This window comes from Uranotaenia lowii, chromosome 3, assembly GCF_029784155.1.
Source record: "Uranotaenia lowii strain MFRU-FL chromosome 3, ASM2978415v1, whole genome shotgun sequence".
Classification (NCBI taxonomy): domain Eukaryota; kingdom Metazoa; phylum Arthropoda; class Insecta; order Diptera; family Culicidae; genus Uranotaenia; species Uranotaenia lowii.
Genome location: NC_073693.1, coordinates 111158196 through 111183090, shown reverse-complemented (window position 1 = coordinate 111183090; position 24895 = coordinate 111158196). Strand labels below are relative to the sequence as shown.

The window sequence follows — 24895 nt, the reverse complement described above, 5'->3', positions numbered from 1 at the left end:
AAGGAAGCCGTACATACCTAGACATGTTGAATTCAATTTGAAATTAAAGGGGTTGATTAACGATATCAATTTGCACAGTATATTAAACATACCTGAACATGCCGAATTCAGTGAAAAAATTAGTTAAATGACGACATTCTGGGTCCAACTCAATATGAAAATAAGCATTCTCCAAGTCAATGGTTGAAAACCACTGAGCTCCATTCAACTCAGCCAAAATATGCTCTAAAGTCGGCATTGCGAACGGCGTTCTGTTGATATATTTATTAGGTCCACGCAAGTCTATCACCAGTCGGATATCATCCTTCCCTTTGGGCACAACGATCATGGATGAGCAAAAAGAAGTATCCATGTCGTCTGTAACAGCTTCTATAATATCCGCTGAAATAAGTTGTTTCAATCTTTCTTCCACTAATGGCTTTACTGCTAGTGGTATGTTCATGAATACATTCCTGCATGGTGGTTTTGTACGGTCGTAATCAATTTTAATCGCAGGGATGTTAAATTTAGGAAATTTTGTATGTATATCGATTGCTAAAAGTTGTCGGGCATTACATTCTACCGGAACTTTTAAGCCTAAAAGCAAGACGTTGTAGCGTAGAGCTGTTGCTCTGCTTAGCAATGATCGAGATTCCTTCACCACGTAGAACTTTTCTACGTATACTGGACGATCTTCAGATATGTAGAGTGGTGCCTCAAAAACCGCCGAAACTTGAATCACCCCCAGAGACGCATATGCTTTTAAGGGTCTATCCGTTTTGTTCTGAACGTTCAACAAGCTAGATCTGAATTCTTCATTTGCCTGAATTGCCGAAAAAATCTTCTCTGTTACTGTGTTCACCTGGGCGCCAGAATCAATTAGGAATTGGCAGACCAAGCCGGACAACCTTACTGTGATTAAGCCATCTTCTTCGAACTTAGTTGCTAAAACAGCAACTGCTTCGGGAAAGTGAGGCAGCTAAAAATTAAAACGTTTCATTTCATGTTTTATTATTATTATTTTTTTTTGTTTTTATTTTATTTTCTATAAAACTATTTTAATGATTCAATTTCAAATGTGATTCGAATAATTTAAGTTTAATTCCATCATAGTAATCAACGTTAATTGTCAAAAGCAAAACGGTTCAAACAAATTGTGAATTCAATCGTAGCAGTTAACATTTGGTCGTTAGGTAGAGGGTTGTTAGGAAGAAAGTTGTTATAACAACATTTCATCGCAAATTCAGTTGTTAGAGTTAATTCCATCATAACAGTTAACATTTACGTAACTGATTAATTGTGAAAAGAAACGTTAACAAACAGAACTTAATTCAATCATAGTAGTCAACATTTCGTTGTTAGGGATAGAAAGTTAATCTGTTTTAAAGAGTATTGAAGAAAATTAACCTACATTATGATCCTTATCAATATCTTCAATTGCAGCTATTTTCTTCGGTATAACTGTGTCCTCGTGCCTTTCGATGAGTGGTTTATTCTCCCAACGACAAGTGGTGAAACAGTGACCAAGTCGATTACATTTGGTACAGCGTTCATTCACCCAATAACAACTTTGCGGTGTGTGGCCAATTTTATCACAACGATGGCAGCGTTCTGCTCGACGATTTGGACCTGGTCTCCAAGGTGAGACTCGGCTATCCATGAAGCGATTACGATCGAAAGAGCGTGCGTTTGGACGATCATTCCAACGATGATCCGAAGAGAAGTTAAAACGTTCATGTGCCCGGTCGTTCCAGCGTTCGTTAAACTTTTCAGATGACGTGCCGGGTCGATGCACTGGATACTCACGTTTAATTCCACGCGTATTTCTTTGAAAGAATTGACCTTGTTCGGCTTTTATCGGAGCTACAACGGCCGGTTTTGATCCGTGTTTCATTTGGAAAAACTCTTCGTTCATGCGTTCAGCCTCTATTTCTCGGACCCTATCAATTAACTCTGTGAATGTTCCGGTACGACTCTGCATTCTTAGAGCCATTTTACGAATTTCTGGATTTATAGCATGGCCCGCTACTGTGCTGACAATTTCGCCGAATTCCTTGTCCTCACTTAGATCGCATAGCCTTGCAATTGCTGCTACTCTAGTGACAAAATTATAATCGGATTCATCCACGGCTTGTGAGATCAAGGCCAACTTACGACGCTGTAGCAGTGCATTTGAACTAGTTGCAAAATAAGTTTGCAATCGGTGCATGGCATTTGAAAACGGACGTTCAGTAGCATTTGGGGAATCAATATTGGACTTAGTGTTTTTAAAGATTTGCATTAGTTTGGATCCGGCTTTGACCTTGAAAACCGTGAACTGTGTTATCTCATCTGATACTCCTGCCAATTTCATGTGGTCCATCAACAAATCTCTCCACGTTTCGAAGGTTACGCGATCAATTTCTTCGAAGTCGTTTAAAGCCTTGCATTCCGGAATATTTATTGTAGAAATAGAGATTTGGTTGACCGATGTCATAAAGCGGGATTCTTCCGGAGTGTTTATTACGCATGAGTAACGAGTGCTCGACGGACCATCGTTCCTACGTATCCCTGAACTGTTCGACCTTTCTTCATCATTTTGCAGTGTTAGTATCATATCTTGTGCCTTTTTAAGTTCTGCGTATAACCTGTCTGATCGTACTCTTTCTTCTTCCAATTCTCGTATAACCTGTTGCTCTGACATTGAACCACACAGTCGTGTTTGCAAGGATCTGATAGTTTCTCTAGCTTTCTCTAACTCAACCTTTTGGTTTTCTGAAAAACGTTTCTCATCCGCCAGCTCTTTCAAAACCTGTTGCAGTCTGTTACTAGTTCCCGAGCCACTGAAAACAGGGAACAAAAGGGTCGCATTTTTAAATTTGTTGAACTTGACAAATGACGGCACAAAATTTTAATTTATTTATTATTTTACTTAGTAGTTACTATAATAATTAAAAATCTAGAACTCTTATTAACGAACCTTCTACAAGAGCTTCCTATTCCCCCAAATAACCTCGTTACTTTGCAGATACGCTGAATGCATTTACTCATTTAGGTACTCTGTACCCAATCATTAACTTAGACACTCTGTGTCATCATTTTTCAAGGTACGTTGTACCCGAACATAATCTTAGACACTCTGTGTCATAATTTTACTACTGTACTTCGAACTAGGGTACTCTGTACCAGATTATTACCGAAAGCACTCCGTGCACATTTTAACACTTATTATGTTATCATGTATTGTAAACTTCTTAAGGCACTCCGTGCCGCCATTTACCAACAATATTTTATAGCACTTTATATCATTTACCAAGGTACTCTGTACCGAACACAGAAACAAAAAACATAGACACACTGTGTCACCATCTCTCTATAGTACTCAGTACTATCATTGGTACTCTGTACCAGATTCCTTTCAAGATCAATGTTTTATTTCCAAGGCACTCCGTGCCACATTTTACTGTATACCATCCTGGTCACTTGTTAAATCATTTTGTGTTGTTCGATATGCGTTGAAAATAGTGAAGCCCTTGTAGATTTCATTCCTTTGTTATCTTGATTTTTTTTGAGCCGCCATTTTGTTCTTTCAACGAATTCAATTTGATATTACTTGTTCCCACATACTTAATAACAATTAATTCGAATTGGTTTACTTACCTATCGGCTGCGCCATTGTGGTGCTCTTCCATTTTTCTTCACCAATTTATTTTTAAAATTGTTCTTCACGAAATCACGACACCGAAATATATGGTTACACTTGAGCATCCGTTGTCACCAAAATTACTCAACTGAATGACGAGATTTCAAACCGTTCCGAGAGTTCAGCAGTTGTCTTTCTCACAATGAGTGTATCTCTCACGGAACCCCCGTAGCGTTTTGCTTTTCCCATATGGTGCTTTTGAGGAATAATTCTTTTCGAGACATAAGAATCGGAAGGGTGTATCTATATATGATATATTTTATTGACTTGTGTTTGTCAGCAAATAACAAACAAATATATATATATATTTTTTTTATTCATTCAATCGTAAATGTTATTATTTATCAATTAACTTCCATTATTTCCTACAACTCGAAGCTCGCTTGGTTACCACGACTATCGTGCGCTCCGCTTCTGTTCGAGACCACTGCAAGAGACCAATGACCTCTCCTCTAACGACTTGAGGTCTTGGCTCCGCTTGGTTTGGATCAAGGCCCTCTCCAATTTGCCCGTTCTTGTGCCAATCGAGAGCAGCTCATCCTAGACTCACTCCTGTCACAGCACACTTCCGGAGCTATACGAAACTACTCGGATGATTCCCAGCGAAGACGTCATCCTACACCGACTCAAGTGACATACCCGCCGACTACGTGAAGTCACTCTATCCGAGAGTATTCTGCGGCGTGAATACTCTTTCCCATATGAGTTCGACTGTGAAGTCGACCGCCGTAGGGAGCGCGCTCTACTCAGATACTCCGCGGCAGTGGAGGTATCCCGCAAGTCTTACTCGCGTTGGAAGACTCAGTCTCAGCAGTTTGCCGTAGACAATATTCCACGATACCCGGCCAAGTATCAAACTTGTGGAACCCCTGCCGAAACACTCACTGTTTCCAATCCCTCGCTGGTCATATTCTGTAGTTGGCGGTTATGAAAGCAACACTTCAACATCAAACAGATATATGACGGAATCCTCATACGAATGAGCGACCAAGCAATCGCTGCCCAACTGACGGTGTTGAAGGCGTTCTTTACGTCTAGGGTGACCACTGCGCAAAACTGGTCTCCTCTTCTCTTTTTCAGCCAGGTTTCGTTTGCTCCTTCGATGACTAGTCGAATGGCATCCACCGTACTACTGCCTTTCCGAAAACCAAATTTATCGAAAAGGCCGTTCACATCCTCGAGCTGTATCCTGCTCTGGACCACCTTCTCCAGCAGGCGATATGCTGATGGATCACCTGGTGGATTTCCCTGTTTTGGTAAGAGCACCAATTGCTGCCGCTTCCACCCATCAGGAAAGACCCTCTCATCTCTACAGTGTTGCAGTGATGACCGAAACATTTCAGGGTGTTCCATGGGAACTGTGGAAACAGCTCGTTGACGATTTCGCGCAGTTTGATCGGGTATGTTTCCTGCGGCATTTCTCCGCACCGATTCTTGGCCATGACAATTTTGTAAGTGTCGCTCTAGAGGTTGTCGTTGGCGTCCTCACAAAGTTGCCTTAAACGTGGCTTTTTGCTCGCCTTAATTGCCCTGCAGAAGGCAGACCTTGCAGGCCCGTCTCCCCCCTTACTTTCTTACCGATACTCTTTCGTGGGGTATCTTCCTGTCACCCATATCGCGGCCAGTTTGGCTTTATCGGTTACCCAATTATTGAGTGGCAGTGGTTGAGGTTAAACCAACACAGCGGAAACACCATGCTGGTGGATGGATATCTGGCAGATAGACCACCCCACCTTTAGCCGCCTACACTTCATTACTGCGTTTACTGCCGCAACCGGAAGTTTCGCAATTGCCACCCGGGTTCCGGATTTGGGAAATCCTTCCCGCATCGTGATCGAGATCTGTTTCGTCTCGATCTTGCACAGGTCCTTCAATGCGCTCTTGACCTCATTTTGACCTCATTTTTTATCTAGACGGTAACTGTGGTGCCCAGGGCATGGATATCCGCTGTCTCCCCGAGTTTCTCCTGCGTGAGGACCGTAGCCTTTTTCCTTTTGTGTCCAGTTGGTGCTTCAGGAACTTGGCCTCCCTCCTTAAGTCATTTTTTTCATTAGTTGTTAACCCAGGTGGTAAATCCATTTTATGGATTGCATTCCAAGGCACGGCGAGCTACCGCGTCGCCCCAGTTTGCTACTCTTGATCCATGGGTGTAATTGGACGACTAATGATACAATGCTAAGGAAAACTGTACCGCCTACGCCATAAAGTCCACCTGGGGCTACTGACCTTGGAGGTCATTTCGCGCTAATGCGCTCCAAGGCAATACTCGTTACCGAATCTTCTGTCAGTAAATTCCTCATTCTAACACAACTCGATGCGCAGCCCCTCTTCTGACGAGTTAGCACCCGACATCTCATCGTGTTAAAAAGAGGTCCCCATTCAGCGCCACTACTAACTTCGTGGATCAAGTCCAAGAAGTCCAGAAACACATAGCGAGTTGTCGACGACACTTTCTCTGTTCGAACACGCAGGTCAGGGGTCAAGCCTCCTAAGGCACGGGTAGGACTCAAACTCCTCCGAACTCTCAAGTAGTGTTGACTTAAGTCACCACTCAGCGCAACTATTCAATTTTTCAAGTCGGGTGCTTTACTCCCCGAAGCGCAAATCGATCTGTAGACCGCCCTCATTAGGTCGCACTCGCGGTTCAGGCACAATACTTCCCGAAACGCGTGTCGAACCCTGACACCTCCAGCATACTATGCCTCACTGACACTGACGTGTTAAACACGTCTCTAAGTGATCGGCCCACCATTGGCTACCATTTTGCGCATCTACTCGTTTTGCGAGTCGGATCTATACTCACTGAAACGAAAAACGAGTTGGCGATCGCTCTCCCTCGGGTACACCACTTCTTCCGCGCGGATTTGGCCCTTCGACGGCCTCTAGTGGGTTTGCAGACACGTTTCCGCCCTGGACCAGGAAGAGGTGGAACTACCAGCCCAGAGCCTCCTTAAGTCATTTATAAATAGCATGAAGATAAGCGGTCCTAAGTAGCTGACTCCAGGCGGCCGGAAGAATACAGAAGAGCGTGTTCCTTGGATGTCTACGAAGCCTTTACGATTCAACAAGTAAGAATGAAGCCATCTAGCAGTCCATGTAGGAAATCAATATCGCTGGTATTAATGATAAAGTGATGTACAGATGTAATCCATGTATTGAGCGCCACTTTATTTATTCAGGAGAGAATTTTGCCTACTTTCCAAATCGACTTCACAACTGTTAATGAAAACTCTTTATGAAGCAGAAATAGTTTGCTACCATGTTTTATTAAAAGTCTGTAGTAAACAAGCAGACCTGATTGACTCATTCGTTCGAAATTCATAACAGTTCATACGGAGCTATGAAGTCCGGGTATGGTGTACGCGCTGCATTGGAGATTTGTCGAACTTATTAGTCTAAAAATGCATGCAAGCACATACTACGTCAGAAACTGCTAAGAATCCGTGCAGCCATGGTGGATAACAAATATACAACAAACATGTTGTATTGAAAAGTCTGTTTGGAACCATAATATAAGCAACACTGTCGCCACAAATGACACCTCAGATAGAGGTATACATGACGCGTATGATACGTGTAGACATGGAAAATTATGACCACACACCATCCAAACCACGGGACACATACATGGGACAGCCGGTGGCGGGGAACCTTTTCCGAGAGACCATTCGTCCATCCGACCGACACAGCTGCTGCTGCTTCTGACAAATCCTACGATGATTGCCCACGTCTCATCGTTTGCCTAGTCTAGTAATAGGTACAAGTTACTAAAAATCCGTAAAAGCTCGTCCCATTTTTCGGGAGACAACTTCAACGTCCAAAAAGGGAAAACTGGAGAGAGTGCCCCCGTTTATGATCCCGGCAAGTCATGGATTTCTCTCCGCCTTTTCCCTCACTTTAAGAGCTTGTGGTGGTGTTGGTGAATTGTTTTTCCACCTACAGCTGGTTGGATTTTCGTTGTATTCATGGGGTGCACATTCAGAGAATAAAAATATTCAAACCGATCCGGTCCGGTTTGAGAGTAAAAGTCGGACGGAACTCTGCTTGCTTCCAAAACATTAAATATTTGTTCAAAGTTCAAATACCTACATCCCGGACCAACGACGGAAAACTCAAAGGCCGGTAGCAGCAAAAGTTCGATGCTTTTCCGATTAAACTGAAAGGTGCACACTTTGCCCCCAACATTCTCGACTCTTCCCGCTGTCGTCGCTCAAAGTCGGAGGAAAAGCTCTTGGATGGATGGAATTTTCATTGTGGTTTGACATGGGTGGCTCAAAATTTTCTACATCTACTCCTCTCCATATAGACGGTTTTGATCGTTTGACCTTTTCCTTCTGATGAGCTGTCGAGTGCAAAACTTTTCCTCGATGAGGACTTTCTACTACTATATTGAGACGCTTCTCAAACCCAAACCCGTTCAAAGGATCCCCGCTTGTTTTTATTTCGATTTTATTTTCCACGACTTCCACTGTACTCCCAAATCAAAATCTGCCGCTATCGAATTGTAAAAAAATGACAATACTCACATAAAAAAATTATAATAAAGGCGTTGGCAGTTCGTTTCGGATTTTTCTTGCCCCTTCATTCCGTTCTGTTCCGGCTGTTTCTGTTTTTATTGCATTCGGAAAGAGGTGAAAATGTGTTCCGATTAATGACGGCTCCGAGTTCATTTTCATTTTTACGATTTTCCGACACCGAACAAGTGTGAGAGTGACTGTGTGTGTGTCTACAAGAGTGGGAAATTATGGAAATGAAAGCCTGAACGATATCGGAATTCTCTACGCTCCTTTACGGTATGAATATTCGAAAAGTTCTTCTTATTGGCGCTGTTGAATAGTAATCAATGAGTTGTGAACTAAGTGTTTCGCTGTAAAGTTGATCCTACTCGGAATCGTTCCATTGCGAATGTAAATAAAACTCTCCATAAATTTGATAAGAAGCTTGTTGCTTGAACTGATTTTTAAAAATAAGTTGTAAGCTAAAGTGGCGTGCTGTACAAATGTTATTTGTTATTCTACCAGAACAATTCCATTCCTATTTCATCAGCATGACTCATATACTCTATTGAGTTGTTATCAGTAACGCTAATAATTGTATAAAAACAGCATTTCCCATGATTCATTAATTGAATCAACAAAGTTAAAACGTCAAGTTCCATATGACCTTAAAAATTTGTCATTGGAGACCAACAATTTTATGTCAATCAAATACTTGCAAAAAATAATGACATCTAGGTTCCACCGAGATTTGAACTCGGATCGCAGGATTCAGAGTCCTGAGTGCTAACCATTACACCATGGAACCAGTTGATGAACTACGATCAACAAACTTTGAAGCATTTCAGTTTACCCGAACATACTACTTAATCCATCTCATTTGACCAGTTCAGATCAACTGAAAAAGTGATTGCATTCGTATCTATCAACAGCAACAACAATGCGATACGTTTACCGACTGAACTGGATTTATATGTTGGTCGTCGAAAAAAAAATAAATCATAAAAAAAAACATCATAATCATAACAAGCAGCAGTGACTGGTTTTGTACTTATCACTTTTTCGATCTGTTGAAGATCAATAACTAAGTTAAACCTCACTGGGACCGCTGAATGATCTACACGAGCTAAAAATATCGGTCCAAATTTTGGGTTCCCAGGTTTCCGAAACCAAATCATTTAAATGAAGAGTGTTATTGCGGAAATTGCACCTATTTAGACTCCTGTGCAAATAATTTCCACGCAGAAATATTTTCGCACTGACGCACACATAGACAACCCGTGTCAGTTTTTCAAATCAGCCGTTACTCGCTTCTGATTTTCGAATCACATTTCCAAACGGCATAATTGTTATTGTTTTGGCGAAAATTATTATGAAATGCAAACCACCCGAATAGACCAAGACCATGGTTCTACATTGTAATAACAATGGTTTTCGTCTTAACAATGAAAAACAATGTAAAATCTCAATCCCTTTAAAAAGTAAAATTTGGGTTTTATTGTGAAACTAGCTGACCCGGTGTGCTTTGCTACACCTTTCCAAAACAAATTATATTTTCAGAAATTATTCAAACTTTTATTGTTTTGTTGACATTATTTTAAAACTGTTTAAAATGAGAGCTGCAGTTGGAGTTTCGAATTGCAACACAAAGATGACTTAAACTAATTTTATGAATTTTGATCTATAAATTGGTGTTAAAGATCTGATAATTTTAATCTGCATCTTTAAGGAGGGTCTCAAATGTATCGTACGCAAACAATCTAACTTATAAAATATGGTTGTTTTTGCTTGATATTCTCTGGATTTATGCTAAAAACTGATAAGAGAGCCTCCCCTGTTCTTCCCTTCACCCCCTGCTGAATGAAGGTCGTCGTCTTTAATAATCATACCCATTTTGCGTGCCCAAAAATCCTCTTATATCAAATATAACTCCATTGGTTGATAAGTTTTGATGCTTTACAACATAATTTATAAGGAGCATCCTCCTTTCTTCCCCTCTCTAAACTGTAAAGCGTAGGAGTCTATATCTATAACTATTTAGAAAGATATCTTGTAAACAAATACCTTTCCATGCCATATTTATTTCCATTTGTTGGTTTCGTTTGCATAAATTGAGAACTTATGCTAACAAAATTGTATTGGGCTCACACCTCTCCTTCTATGTACCTACTCACTGAAAGGAGGATGGTGTGTCAGATATTCATAGAATCATAGCAAAATGATTTTCCATGTTAAGTTTTGTCCATTTTTCGGATTTTGTAAAAAAAAAAAGTAAAATATAAGCCTTCCCTTTCCTTCTTATATTCCCAATTCTATCATCCTACTGCAAGAAAGGAATTGTTTCACATAGAAAAAATATTTTTCGTTCTCAAATACTTTTTGATGCCAAATTTAGTTTCATTTGCTCAATTTATTCTCGAGTTATGCAAAAAAATTGTATGGATGCCCCCTTTCCCCATTAATATCTTTCCGCTGTAAAAAAAATGGGGCTTCAATTTATAATAGAAACATTCCTCGTATTCAAATACTCTCACATGCCAAATATGGTTCAGTTTGTTCGATCAACTCTCCAGTTATACTGAAAACTGTAAGGGAGACCTCTCCTCCTCCCTTTCATCCACCTCTTTGAAGGAGTGAAGGATTCATAGAAGCAATTTTCGTATCCAAATATCGTTCCATGCCAAATTTGGTTCCATTTGCTGTTGTAGTCTTGAGTTATGCAGTAAAAACTGTATGAAACTCTCCTCCTTCTTTCCTTTCTCCTCGCTGGAAGAAGGAAGGGGTCTCAAACAATCATTAGAACATGTCACGTTCCCAAATACCCGCCCATGCCAAATTTGGTTCCATTTCCTTAATTAGTTTTTGAGCTATGTAAAAAATTATATAAAGAGGCCCCTCCCCACTTTATATCTCCCTAATGGAAAGAGGGAGGGGTCTCAAATAATCATAGAAATATTTTCCGCATCCAACTACCTTCTCATGCCAAATTTGGTTCCATTCGCTTTATTAGTTTTTGAGTTATGTAAAAAAATATGAAAGAGGCCCCTCCCCCTTTAAACTGGAAAGCGGGAGGGGTCTAAAATAATCATTGAAATATTTTTCGTATACAAATACCTTTCCGTGCACAAATTTGGTTCCAATATCTTGATTAGTTTTCGAGTTATATGAAAAATTGTAAGGTAGCCCCCCTCCCCCTTTCCTATCACCCCACTGAGAGGAGGGAGGGGTACCTTATATTCATAGAAATATTCCTCGTTCCCAAATACCACCCCATGCTAAATTCGATACCATTTGCTTGATGGATTCTCGAGTTATGCAAAAAATTGTCTTTTGTTTGGGAGGCCCCTCCCCCCCTTCATGAGAGAGGGAGGGGTCTCAAACCATAATAGGAACCTTCCCCTGCCTCCAACAACCCCACCTGCCAAGTTTCACGCAAATCGGTTCAGTAGTTTCCGAGTCTATAGGGAACAGACAGACAGACAGACAGACAGACAGACAGAAATCCATTTTTATATATATAGATTACCATAAATATGGCGATAACCATGAAAAATATGGTTAATACATAACATTTCACTGTATGTATTACCTAGACAGCTGGGACTTCAAGATGAGCGTGTACGGTTTGTTGCATAGAGGAAAATTTCCATTCCAATGGGCGCCATATTTAATATTTTCTATGGTCGGAACCGGGTTATTCCGGACAATTTCAGCTGGAAATAGCTGAAAGATTGGAATCGGAAGGAGACGGCACGGATTCTGGTGGTAGCGCGGTGAGTACTTGTATTTTACATAAGACTTAAAAGTTATTTGTGAATTATTTTCTTCCAGGGGCAGATGGAGAGAGCATGAGTATCACAGAGCTAAGTGCTTAAGACGTGGGCGCATGCATGGCACAACCCGTGCTTATTATTCGCATATCCGGAGCCTGGGGTTAGAATGGGTTCCAGAGCCGTTTCCCGAGAATAATTCCGCGAAAGGTAGTGAGCCGGTGCGCAGTGCAGATCATGAAAATCAATCAAATAAGTTCCAATTTTGTGTATCCCAGTGTATTAATTTTTTCTTCTTCTAAAAACCCGGATTATCAACCGGGATATGTGAAACAAGTGTTAAAAATAAATTATAAATGTAAATAAATTAATCTATTTTTAATTAAACCGTTCTATAAAAATGATGACAGCCAAAAAATATAAAATGAAATTCCACCACGTGCATTTTTTTTTTATTTCAGTGGGTTAACAATGAAAATAAAAAGATTTTCATGGTTCTACTATGAATAAATGGAAGCTGTAATTACCATGAACTTAATATTTTTGGGCATCTGAATGTATGGAAAATCGTCATTTTTTTCATGGTCACGCTGCATAACAATACCCCTTTTTCATGGTTATTTTCGTCAAAACAATGAAATGTATGGTCGTAAACTATGAATTTCAATGTGCATTCACGGTATCGTGGACCATAGAAATGATTGTGCCAACCATACATTTGATGGTAATGTGAACATGAACTTCATGGTTTTTTCACGGTTCAAGTCTATTCGGGCAAGGAGTTTAATAACGAAAATTGACCGATCAACAAATGAAAAGAAACGAACAGAAAACAGAATGCATTCTGTACATTCGGGTACGAGAATGTAAGTGGAACAAATAAATCATGCATTATTCGGGCGTTTTTCGAATTACTGAAAAATTAGCCAAAAAATTATGGATTCACTGACAACTTTTACTGACACACCAGTCGCAATTGTTTTTAATTCAATTTTATCCAAAGATGTAAAAAAAATATCGATATGTTTCATTGTCTATGTATAGGTTTGTGAGCAGATTTTACTGCGTGCAAATTATTTGCCCGGGGGTCTAATAGGTGCAATCTGCGCAGTTTGTTAAGGACGGCAACGGTGCGTATAAAAGTTGATTTTTTGGTAGAAATAATTTGAAGTAACTGAACTCTGATGTAGGTCCTTTTTTCATATAGTCCCTTATCAACTTTTAGTACATGATAGTTTATATTGGGCTTGGGCCTACTAAAAAGAATAAAGCTTGCTCTTTACTCTTACACAGATTTCCATAAGAATGACAGCTAATCGGAGTGAAATTGGAGTTAAGGCTATTGCTTTCTCTGTTTAACACATGAAAAAACGTATACCGGGATTGCGAGCTCGCCCATCGCCCTTAAAGAATGTGATGGTGTTAGTGAGTGCGGAATTGTTACCTGTCAAATCAGGTTCTCTCAATAGTCTAAAAATTCATGCAATTGACAATATAGATTTTGATATGATTAACATCACAGTATCTGTCAAAATCTCGAAAACTAATCCTAAATCCAAAATTTTTCTACAGTTTTAAAAAATCAAAAAAAAATTGATTTACGATTTTCGAATCTCATATGCATGTTAAATATTTGGACTATAATTTCCGAAAATGAAAAAAACAATGAAAGAAACCATACTGAATTTTCGTTTCATATTCAGATTCTATGTTTTTAAACTTATTTTCTTTGCAGAGATCAAACTAAACAAAGTATTAAAATGACGATCTTGAATTTAAAACTCAGAATCATCGTATTTATATTTTAATTCCGTTTCACAAATCGGGTTAACAAATAATTATTCAAATAATGAGTTCAGATTGAAACCAAAAAAATTGAGCGTTTCAGAATTACAAGACGTTACCCGGCCGGAAAATTCTTGGAATTTTTTTTAAACCTATATTTCAAATTTAATTTACTTGTCGAAGCACATTAGAAGCGTTCAATTTATTTAAGGCAATCAGAAAAAATGGATTATTTGAATGAAACAAACTTTAAAAAAAAACTTGTTTGGACGTTTGAAACATGACTGAATTTTAGATATTTGTCTGATTTACCAAACAATGTTGATAAAACCAGACAAAATCCCAACTGTTTTCTCATATATCCGGGCATTCGGGGCGGACCGGATTTGTCTCGAAAATTTCATTGCAAAACCGGGAGAGCCTTGATAAATCTAGACAATTTGGAATGCTTGATTAAATTTTACTCCTTGGTTCATTTTTTAAATTCCAAACTGGAATTTATATTTGGAAACAAAATTGAATTTTGAAAACAGATCCAAAAACAACTTAAATTCAGGTTCAGAATATTAGTTAACATTTGAAATTTAGATTCAGAGTAGGCTAGTTAATGAGTTATGCAATCAAGATGAAAATATCAAGATGATTAATTCGATGATGAATTCAAATCGTAGGAGATAACAGATTCATAAAATTGATTATTAATCCAATTTCAAAATTTCAAATTTTTATCCAAGTCAGTTTGTAAATAAAACTTAGCTGAGAATCACGAAGATTAAAAATAATTTTATTTATTTTACATATGCTGTTTTAATTAAGGCACCTGATATTTATTTTTTTTAAAATCATGCATAGGATTATTTTTTATGGAATTGATTTTTTAAATATTACTGACAAAGAAACACGAAATCTTCACGTTAAAAAATCTGCAGGGAATGCGCTATTTCCTCGATGAATTTCTGTACTTTATAAATATTGCAACTTTAATTTTTGCAAAAGTCAAATTCCAAAATAAAGTTTTAAACTGAATCAAGTTTGCAAGAATCAAGCCTGAACCGAAAAAAATTTAGCTCTATCTTTTTCTTTTTTAAAATATGATTGATTTTCCTAGATGATTGAAAAGATTGAATTTATTTAAACATTTTGTAGTTGGGTGTGGTATATTTAGCTATTTAATATGAGCACATAATAAGTTTTGTTTTTAAAGAAATGAAAGGCTTTCCAAAAAAAAAATCACTTGCTAAAATCAAAATCCTTAATCAAGCCTTTTAGGTACCGCAAACTGGGGGAACTTTGATCACATTTTTAATTCATTTCCGAATATTTTGGAAGGGGTTGCTTTTTTGGAACACTAAAAAGTTTAAAAATACTTACTGAGGTAAGGAGTATACAGCATGAAAATTGATAGCAGTATATTCAAACGACATTAGAGGATATAGCTAAATGTTTGTTACAAAACCAGATTTCATGTTTCGGGGTAACTTTGATCACTATGGTCTTAACATATCTCAACATCTTCAAAATTGTTTCTTTGATGCCAATTAGCACAGAAGGCTCAAATCATCAATAAAAGTTTTTTTTTGTTTGGACTCAATTGAATTTTTCAACGTTTTTTTTAAAACAAATATACTCAAAAGATGAACAGAGTTGCTGCATATATTTTCTCAATATTTTTTGGACTAAAAAACAAATGAAATTTTACCTTCATGCAATTCCCTAGGTCCTCCTACTGCTCCTCAGTTCTTTTTTATTGAAACTTAGTCATTTGATAGCGAATGAACAATTTTTTTTCTTTTTATAGGAATTTAACCCATAAAGGTCATTCTTCCTCGCTAACCATTTTTTTTATACTGGCTTCTCATACAAAGTGTCTGTTTTTTTTTTAATATCGAAAAATTATCATAGAATGACCATGAAAATAACTCCAAAACTATACCTATACAAAGGGAATAAGTTAAACTTTCATATAAAACAACAAATGCTATCATTTTATCAGGAGAGGCGTTTGTTCAGTTTTTAGATATTTTCATTTCAGACTGAGTTAATGATGATTATCTGCGAAAATTTCATGATTATCAAAGTTACCCCGGTGATCAAAGTTTCCCCAGTTTACGGTATTTATTGCTTCATTATACAAATACAGTTACCCTTCTAAAGATGTCAGGACGTATTTTTGAAGTAACTATAAAATAAGAAAGACTATTTATTTAAAAGAATTTTAAAATGAATGATCATATAAGTACCAAGAATCAGGGTCGTAGGAAGGAACGACCTATAGAGGGGGTTTGGTGACTGATTTTTACCTAACATTTTTTGCCCAACCACATACGAATAAAAAACAAACAAACTATATTTGCTACTTATATGGTTACTCATTTTTAAGTGCTCATTCAACGTTTTTGTATTAAATCGTAACTTTAGAAAAGTGGTCCTTAGCCTAAAGGGTGAGCTAAATTTTATTTTATGAAACCTTTAGAAACAAAACATGGAATTTTCTTTCATCGATGGTTAAAATTTTCGCATTTACATATGTATTTAAGAGTCTTATTATTAAATTATTGAATTTAAGCATAAATTAATTTGCCTTCTAAAAAAAACTTATTCTATGCTCGAATCAAACCAACCCAATCTTCCAAACTTTTGCGAATTCCAAGATTCTAACCTTTGAAGAAAATAAATAAAAAATTCCAAAAAAAAAACAGTAAGGGATAAAAAATTTTCAGATCAAATTTGCTTGATGCAAAGTTGAACTAAATTTATGATTTCCACTTCAAATTTAGCTTTAAAAACTGCAATATCAATAATGTTGTACAATACACCGAGAAAATATAGAATTTTGAGCAGATTTTTTATGTTGATTGAAAAACCCATTAACAAGTTAAATGTTTTCCTGAATTTTAAATCTGAATTCTGAACCTGAATTCATAAATTGAACTTTGAATCTGTTTCTGAATTTCTATACAATTTCTGAAATGTAAAATAAGTACGATTTCCGATCCCTTAATTCCAGATCAGAATTTTATGAGCCAAGTTTTTGAGCAATCATTCATGAATCTATTCTATTCGAAGCTAATCTATTATTTAAATCCTGTATCGCTAGTTTAATCTTAATTCATTTTTTCAATTATATATTTTTAATCTGTGTTCTGAATCTGAATTGAAATGTGTTTAAATGAAGAATCTGAATCTGAATTTTTATTTCTGGATCATCACTTAGATAATGTGTTTAAAATTTGTGTTAGAATAAAGTTTGAGAACTTCGAATTTGAATATAAAACTAAATTCTTCTTTTTTTCATATTCGGAAAACTTTTATCAAAATATTGAAAATGCAAATGATTTTCCAAACACATGATTCAAATTTGATATGAAATGCAAAACCGAATTTTATCCAGGATTTCAAAGCAGTATATATTTAATTCCTGATTTTTAATGATAATTCGAACAAGAAATCAAGAATCCTTAACTTCAGAATCAAAATCAGAATTACGAAAATATATTCAATATCAAATGTTGGAGAAATTCGGTCATCCGGTTGTCCGGATTTCATAGGAAAAGCCCGTATTTTGCCAGGTCTGTTCTTATTCTCATTTTAAAATCAAACTTCAAAAACAAATTGTGTTGTAGTTTTTTTTTTTTTGCTTATGTGTCCGACATTTCTGAAGCAAGTTTTAAAAAAATAATCATAAAAGGTTTTTACTAGTTTTTCTTGATTTTTGATGAGCAATTCCTAGGTTCCGATCCAAATTGGCCGGATTGCCTGGATTTTGGTCGGCAATTTTGAAATCAAATACCCGGTTTTTCTAGGTTTTTTTTTATATAAAACAGCCCAAATTTTTCAACCTTATTCTATGAACAAGTGAGAAAATTTTGGAAAACTGTAACAAAATTTTGAACTTGGGATGGGTTTTTGAGGTTTTGGCATTAGTTTTTAGTCTATATTGTTACTCTTGAATATCTTTGCTTTTTTATCATAATTTGATTATGGATTTGAAATTTTGAGTGTAGAGTAGAAAACCTCGCTTGCTTTTTTGGACCCTAATGAGGGGGGGTTTAACCCCCAACCCCCCCCCCCCCTCTCCCCCCCCCCTACGGCCATGCCAAAAATATATTTATTTTTTTTTAAATTCATGCATTGTTAAGGTAAAAATATAATAGAAAAAAATAGTCACCACTTTTAAGAATCTAAGTATTTATCGATTATGAAATAAAAATTGCTTTTGATTTGCTTGTGCCATTTTATTCTTCTCAATGGTAAGTTTGAATTGAAGTTATTTTATTTTGTGAACTCAATTTGTTTTGTTTACTGGGAAAAACCCAAGGTCAAGGACCAGATGCGGCCGAAAAAACAAATGTTTATGTGCTGCTGATGGTGACCATAACGTATGTAATTAAAAAAAATAAATAGCCAAGATAAAATGAAAGTTTTTTACATAATTTGTTTTGAATTATTCTCATCAAACGGGACATCAATGATTTTTCATATGGCGCCACTTCATAAGAAAATCTTATGGCATATACACTCAGAAAAATCCTTTTATGTGGGCCATAAGATTCTCTTATGAAGTGGCGCCATAAGAAAAATTAATGAAATTTATAAAACTGTCTTATGTTGGAATGAACCCAAAGGATGAACACCGATTTCAATGAGGGGCTGTTGCTTTTCAAAAGATATTCTTATGGAAAAAATGCAATATCGCAAAAAAAAAGTAAAATAAACTCAAGATTATTTTTCAATTCATTTTATTTTCTGCTTAACTCGTTTGAAAAAATACATGGTGACACTCAGCTGCCTTTCAACAAACGATTCCATAATAAAGATTTATTGCACCTCTGACCTTTAACTTCGCGCTTTCTCCGGTATCCAAGCTAAAAAGTAAATAAAATATAAAATATACCTTGAGTTTACAAAAATTTTAAACTAAAAATAGATTTCAACTCATTCTAAACATTTAGGAGATCAAAATCATATGAATGTTTTTAGTAAAAGTATAATAGTTTAACAACTGATGAGTGCTTCTGTCGACGATGAAATACATGACTAACATGACTGATTCTTTTATTTTTCATAAGAACTTCGTATGAGAATAAGAAGAATTTCATAAGACTCTTATGAAAAACTATGTTACACTCTAAAGAGCGGTTCATAAGAAGTATCTTATGAAAATTATAATAAGAATTTGCCTGAGTGTATGTATAATAATATTTTTCTAAAAGTATTCCTATTTGCGAACCCTCTCTCATTCTAGTGGAGAGAAATATAGGGAAGAGGAGGGCTCTCATACAAGTTCTTGCATAACTCGATAATTTTTCTAGCGGATAAACGTTGATGTGGTCTAGCAAATAGACGCGTGTCTGGTAACCCAGCCGTACTGGGTTCTATTCCCGGTACCGGCAAGAAAAGTTTGAGTTCGAATCCCATAAACAAGGTTGCCGAAATAACAGAAAAATCTGCATCTTCACAGAATTATTAGCAAGTTTTAATTACAGTATCTGTGTCACAGGATTCAGAATTTAGAAATATTCACAGATTTCACACTATTTCGAAATTTTGAATGGAATTCCAAAATTGTAGTTTTTTTTGACCAATAAATATAAAATTAAGATTATTTTGCATTGAATCAAAAATGTATGATTAGATATGAATTGTTCATTGATTTTTCCCAGCTGAAATATTAAAAGACCCAATTTATCATGAATTTTCAATAAAATTAAGGAAATAGCATCACAGAAAACTATCACAGAACTATTGGGTGAAATAACAGAAAGTCAGATTTATTTTCTCAAAACCACTAAATTTTATCGGTTACTTTGCTCATTAGTTGCCGACAGGTGAGATGTGTTTCCTTGTATAAATATCTTTATGTAGTAAATATTTCAAAGGAAATGGAAACATTACCAATTTGATTTTAAAACTGGGATGAGCCATGACAAGTATAAATTTCTCCTTAAAATACCCCTGTGTCGTAGAGATTTTACAATTTAGGGGTTTCTTTATTAACAGGGTCCGGCAATTGAAGTGATACATTGAATTAAAAATATAAATTGATCAAAATCAAATATCAAAAAATTATCAAAAAATATCAAAATTTTTGATATTTAATAACCTTTCGATTTTTTTTTGCAAAGGAGCCTCCCACATGAAACTAACAAATATTCAGTTGAATTTTTTTCCGATTAAATTTTTAAAAGTATTTGGAAGAAATTGTTTGCAAAAAATCAAAATATAAAGGGTGATACGGTCAAAAATTGGTCAATATCATCTTGACGTATTTCTTTCAATTTTGCATTTAAAAAACCTGAACACCCCTCATTTTGAAGGTGTGTGTGTGTAGAATGTTGCTCCTATTTTGATTTTGGAATTCACTCTTAAGTTGTCAAAATGCCGTCCAAGGAAGAAGAGCAGCGTATCAAAATTTAGCTCGCGCATCGCGAAAATCCGAGCTACTAGCACGCAAAGCTGGCAAAATCGCTAAAAGTTGCCAAATCAACCGTTACAAATGAAATTAAAGAGTTTGGGGAACGTTTGTCGACAGCCAGGAAGTCTGGATCGGGGGGAAATCGAAAACCGGAAGCCGCTGAGACGACAAAGATATTTGCCGGTAGTTTCAAGCGAAACCCTAACCTCTCTCTCCGAGATGCCGCAAATAAGCTGGGTGTATCGTCTACAACCGTGCATCGAGCCAAAAAACGAGCCGGACTATCGACTTACAAGAAGGTAGTGACTCCAAATCGCGATGATAAACAAAATACGACGGCCAAAGCGCGATCCCGGAGGCACGACACGACGATGCTGACGAAGTTTGACTGCGTGGTAATGGACGACGAAACCTATGTCAAAGCCGACTACAAGCAGCTTTCGTGACAGAAGTTTTATACGGCAAAAGGAAGGGGAAAGGTAGCAGATATTTTCAAGTACATGAAACTGTCAAAGTTCACGAAGAAATATCTGGTTTGGCAAGCCATCCGTACCTGTTGCTTAAAAAGCAGCATCTTCATAGCTTCCGGGGCTGTCAAAAGAAATTGACATGAAAGAGTGTTTGAATAAACGTCTGCTGCCTTTCCTGAAGAAACACGGTTGTTCCGTACTGTTTTGGCCGGATTTGGCATCTTGCCATTACGGTAAAAAGGCCATGGAGTGGTACGCCGCCAACAACGTGCAGGTGGTTCCCAAGGACAAGAACCCTCCCTACACGCCCAATTGAGAAATACTGGGCTATTGTCAAGCGAAACCTAAAGAAGACCAAAAAACCTGCTAAGGACGAGCAGCAGTTCAAGGCAAACTGGCTTTCTGCGGCGAAGAAGGTGGACAAGGTGGCTGTACAACATCTGATGGCAGGGGTTAAGCGTAAGGCCCGGCAATTCAGATTTGGAAAAGCGGAAGCCTAACTGAATATTTTTCCTGAATTTTATACTAATTAAACTTGAAAAAGAAATTGAATTTGATTTTTTTTTTAATAAACGATTTCACTGATACACAAGCGTTTTCCTTTGACCAAATTTTGACCGTATCACCCTTTAACCTCTAATGTCGCACGCACACTTGACTTGACATGTTCTGGCTTGAGTGACGAACATATTGAAATAAAAAATGCTCCTATAGTTCTTATTGAGTCCTTTTGAGATCAACTTTCCAAAACTATCTATTAAAATTTGATATCATTTTGAACCAAAAATCCAGCCTTATCTAAAAATCGCCAACACCTTTTGAATCCACCCACACGGTTCGACCAAAGAATGGCAAAGCTCAACGCTCATCCCGTCTATTCATTTCCATCCCGGAAGCAAGATGAAGACAAATAGCAAAAACTCTACAGCAACCATTAAGCCCTCCAACAACGAGAAGACCACGCCATTCAAGTGTCGACGGGATAGAAAATTGTCGGCTTAGAGCCCATCTTTTCGCTCGTCTTGCGTGAAGGGAAATTCTATCCCAAACAGGAGTGGAAATCCATAGGCTATTCGAGTCGCCCATTCTCGACCAAAAAAAAAGTGGAATAAAATACACATATTCCAAGATTTTAGGCCCCGGATAAGAAATGGTTCTCGTTATAGCCCCATAGCTTTCAGCAATCGAACCAATAGATCTTGCCTCGCACTTCCGGCTTTCGCTTTTGGCCGCTTTTCTTTTTTCAGTGAATTTTGGGAACGTTTTAGAATGCGAGGGTTTTTTTCGGGGAGAGCAACAGAAGTGAGGTGCAAATAGCTTTATTTGGAAGTAAAATTTTATGAATTCATACTAGAGTAGATAGAGTCCTTCAATTTGAATGCAACGCAATCATGAGTTTGAATCGCTCTTTTCTTGAATCTTGACTAATTTTTTATTAAATTAAAAAAAAGTTAAATCGATTTCTATTGCATAATAAGAATCAGAAGTCACTTAACATTCATCGAACATCCTGCAGCCACTTACAACACAAGTTGTGCTGATGATTTTTGACCCTTTCTCTATTTGGTAGAGAAAGCTGGAAAAATAAAATCTGAACCTCTACCCTTCACCAACTTCAAACATGAAGCCATTCAGAAAGACATCGTTCGTTACGCATTGGCTCTTCTCTTGGACTCGCATTCGCTTGCCTTGCCACTTCGAGATCTGCTGGTGGAAAAGTTGCAACGAATGAAAATGGAAAACTTTATCATCCTTGCATGAATATTTTTTCTCACTTTTGTCCTTTTCAAATATGCCTTTACTGCTCCGACAAATGGTGTAGGTCTCATGGTGTGTTTCGTTTGTGAAGATAGAAGAATATTTGTTTTTCTTTTGCTCGTTTTTTTTTCCTCTACTCGCTTCAGCATTTTTATCTTTCGATAGCAAACAGAATGGAACCTCCGAGTCATGGCACAAGGTGAATTTGCATTTGAGATTTTAACATTTAATAAAATTTGTCAACGGAGAACGAACGATGCGCAAAAAAAACGGATGGAACGAATTGGAGGGAAGATACTCAAACAGCCAGCCAGAAGCATTCTGGTTCAGAGAGATTGGCTTTCAATAAAACAGTAACATATCTAGAGCCAACCGCCTGGAAAATTATACAAGCGAAAGAAACCAAGCAACAATAAACATTACAATATCAATTTTAGATGAAATTGCTGTTATGATTTTCTACGAACCTTTCATTCAAGCAAAACTAATTTTCCTTTCGACGCTTCGTAGTAGGTAGGTATATGGAATTGTAACAGGAAAAAGAGAGCATGAATGTCAGAATAATAGAAAGAAACTAGGAGGCAAAGACTAAAATTTAATGTTTGTTATCTTGTCAGATATTTTCAAGCAGTTGGTCAATAAAGTCTAAAATCCCAAATCACCAAGTCTTGTTTTAGTAACAATCCATCTCTCCAACAAAATTTAGTATTCTTTGAATTTCAGTTAATCATCCTGCAAGTGTAGAGTACGAAAATCGGAGAAAACTGCTGCAATAGTTATCAAAACACCTTTAAAATTTGCATCTCACAATTGAAAGATACTTGATAGATTTCTGGCCAACATGAAAAGTTGCCACTGAAAATCGCTGGCGCTGATATTACTTTTCCGAGTTTCTTGACTTGTTTGAAACTTAAATCATTCAGCACTGAGTTCAAAGGTGTAGTCGTAAAAATAAAACATCGTTTTATAGGTTTTCTTTTATATATGTTAAGAGGAGGGTACACAGCAAAAAAAATCTAAAAGTACACGGAATCTAAAAAACGAGTGATCTATTTTTTCTTGAGTGTAATTGCAAAAAGATAATTTTAATTTTAAACTCCTTTTGATGTAATATTAGACTTTTTTCAAAAATAGGATAGAAATAAACTGTTTTGATGTAATTTTACATTGCGTCGTGCAAAAATCAACCGGTCAATGAAATTTATGTCACAAACCGTGTAAAGTTAGATCTGTTTGATTTAAAATTGAATGCAAATATTTAACTTCTGCCTTTTTATATTTCGTTAGTTTGCGCACAAAGTAAACAAGTCGAAAAAATATTCGGAAACGAGTGGATCAAAGGCGTAGCTACCTACAGCAGCACTTCTAGAGTCTTTTAAAGTCGTAAGTATACGTGAAATGAAGAATGCGGTTGAAACTGACTAGTTTTTTCTCCATTACAGCAAGGTCAGATTTTTTCGCAGAGGCTGATATCTATCCGGACAAACTTTTGTCACATCAATTCAAGTGTCCAAGTGCTGACCGAAAGATCGTGATGTTCCGGAACCATTCGAGGATACTGATGACGCTGAACTTTGAAAACATCCCCGTCCTGGGAATCATCGGATGCAACAACAATTCCAGCTTGACGCTTTCCGTGATGGTGTTTTAATTTTCAGTTTTGTAAATAAATGTGAAATAAAAATAATACGTGTGGGCGTATTCATTCAAAGACAAAAGCAAAATCCTGAATATTTAGCAAAAATATCAATATTTACGATAATAAATTTAAAAATTTACATCCCTGTGTATTTTTACACGACGGTTTTTGTGATCCGATCTCGTGCATTGGTTTCAATCTAAATTTACACGCCTCAAAAATTACATCCTGGAAAAAAATAAACCGTGATAGAATTTTACATCGAAATCGATGTTCCGTTTTCGTGCATCGTTTTCGATCTAAATTTACACGAATTTTTCTTGCTGTGTAGGGTCTAACGGGTAAAAAAAAACACAATTTTTACGATTTTTTTTTCTAGAGCTATCGTTCAAACAAATATATTCAAATTTTTTGCATTATACAAAGCATTGTTAAAAGAACATTTAGTAATTTTTTCGTAGACAAATATTGAAAAATTAGCCGGTGACGGAGCACTTTCGAGGATGCCTTTTAGAAAACAGGATTTGCGGTGGACACTGTATCTCAGCACAGAATCATCTGAAGTCAAATAATCAGAGCAAAATATTTTTGATAGATGTTTTTCTGGACCCCAACGTTTTAACTTAAAAATATTTTATGAAATTTTTCTGGCTGTTTGAAGTAAAAACTACGATTTTTCACGAAAAAAATCCGCCATTTTTTATCTGTAAAATCTCCCAAAAATAAAAAAAAAGAAAAAAGAAAAACGTTGGGGTCTGGTATTTTATATGTAGAAAAAATGTTCCAAATTTGAAAAGAATCGCATAAGTTGTTTTCAAATGACGATGTCCACGGACTTTTAAAAATGTGCTTTCGAGAAAAACGCGTTTGAAGTTTCTGCTCTTGCTTTCTTGCAGTATTA

At 36.7% G+C, this 24895-nt stretch overlaps 1 protein-coding gene and 1 non-coding gene across 5 annotated transcripts in view; one reads left to right on the top strand and one right to left on the bottom strand.

Moving 5' to 3' along the window:
- LOC129757732 (uncharacterized) overlaps positions 1-24895 on the top strand; it is a 327981-nt gene that overhangs the window by 9460 nt on the left and 293626 nt on the right. The gene's annotated exons all lie outside the window — the stretch shown is intronic.
- Positions 8894-8965, bottom strand: Trnaq-cug (transfer RNA glutamine (anticodon CUG)). The gene has a single exon. It is a non-coding gene; the product is annotated as a tRNA-Gln (tRNA).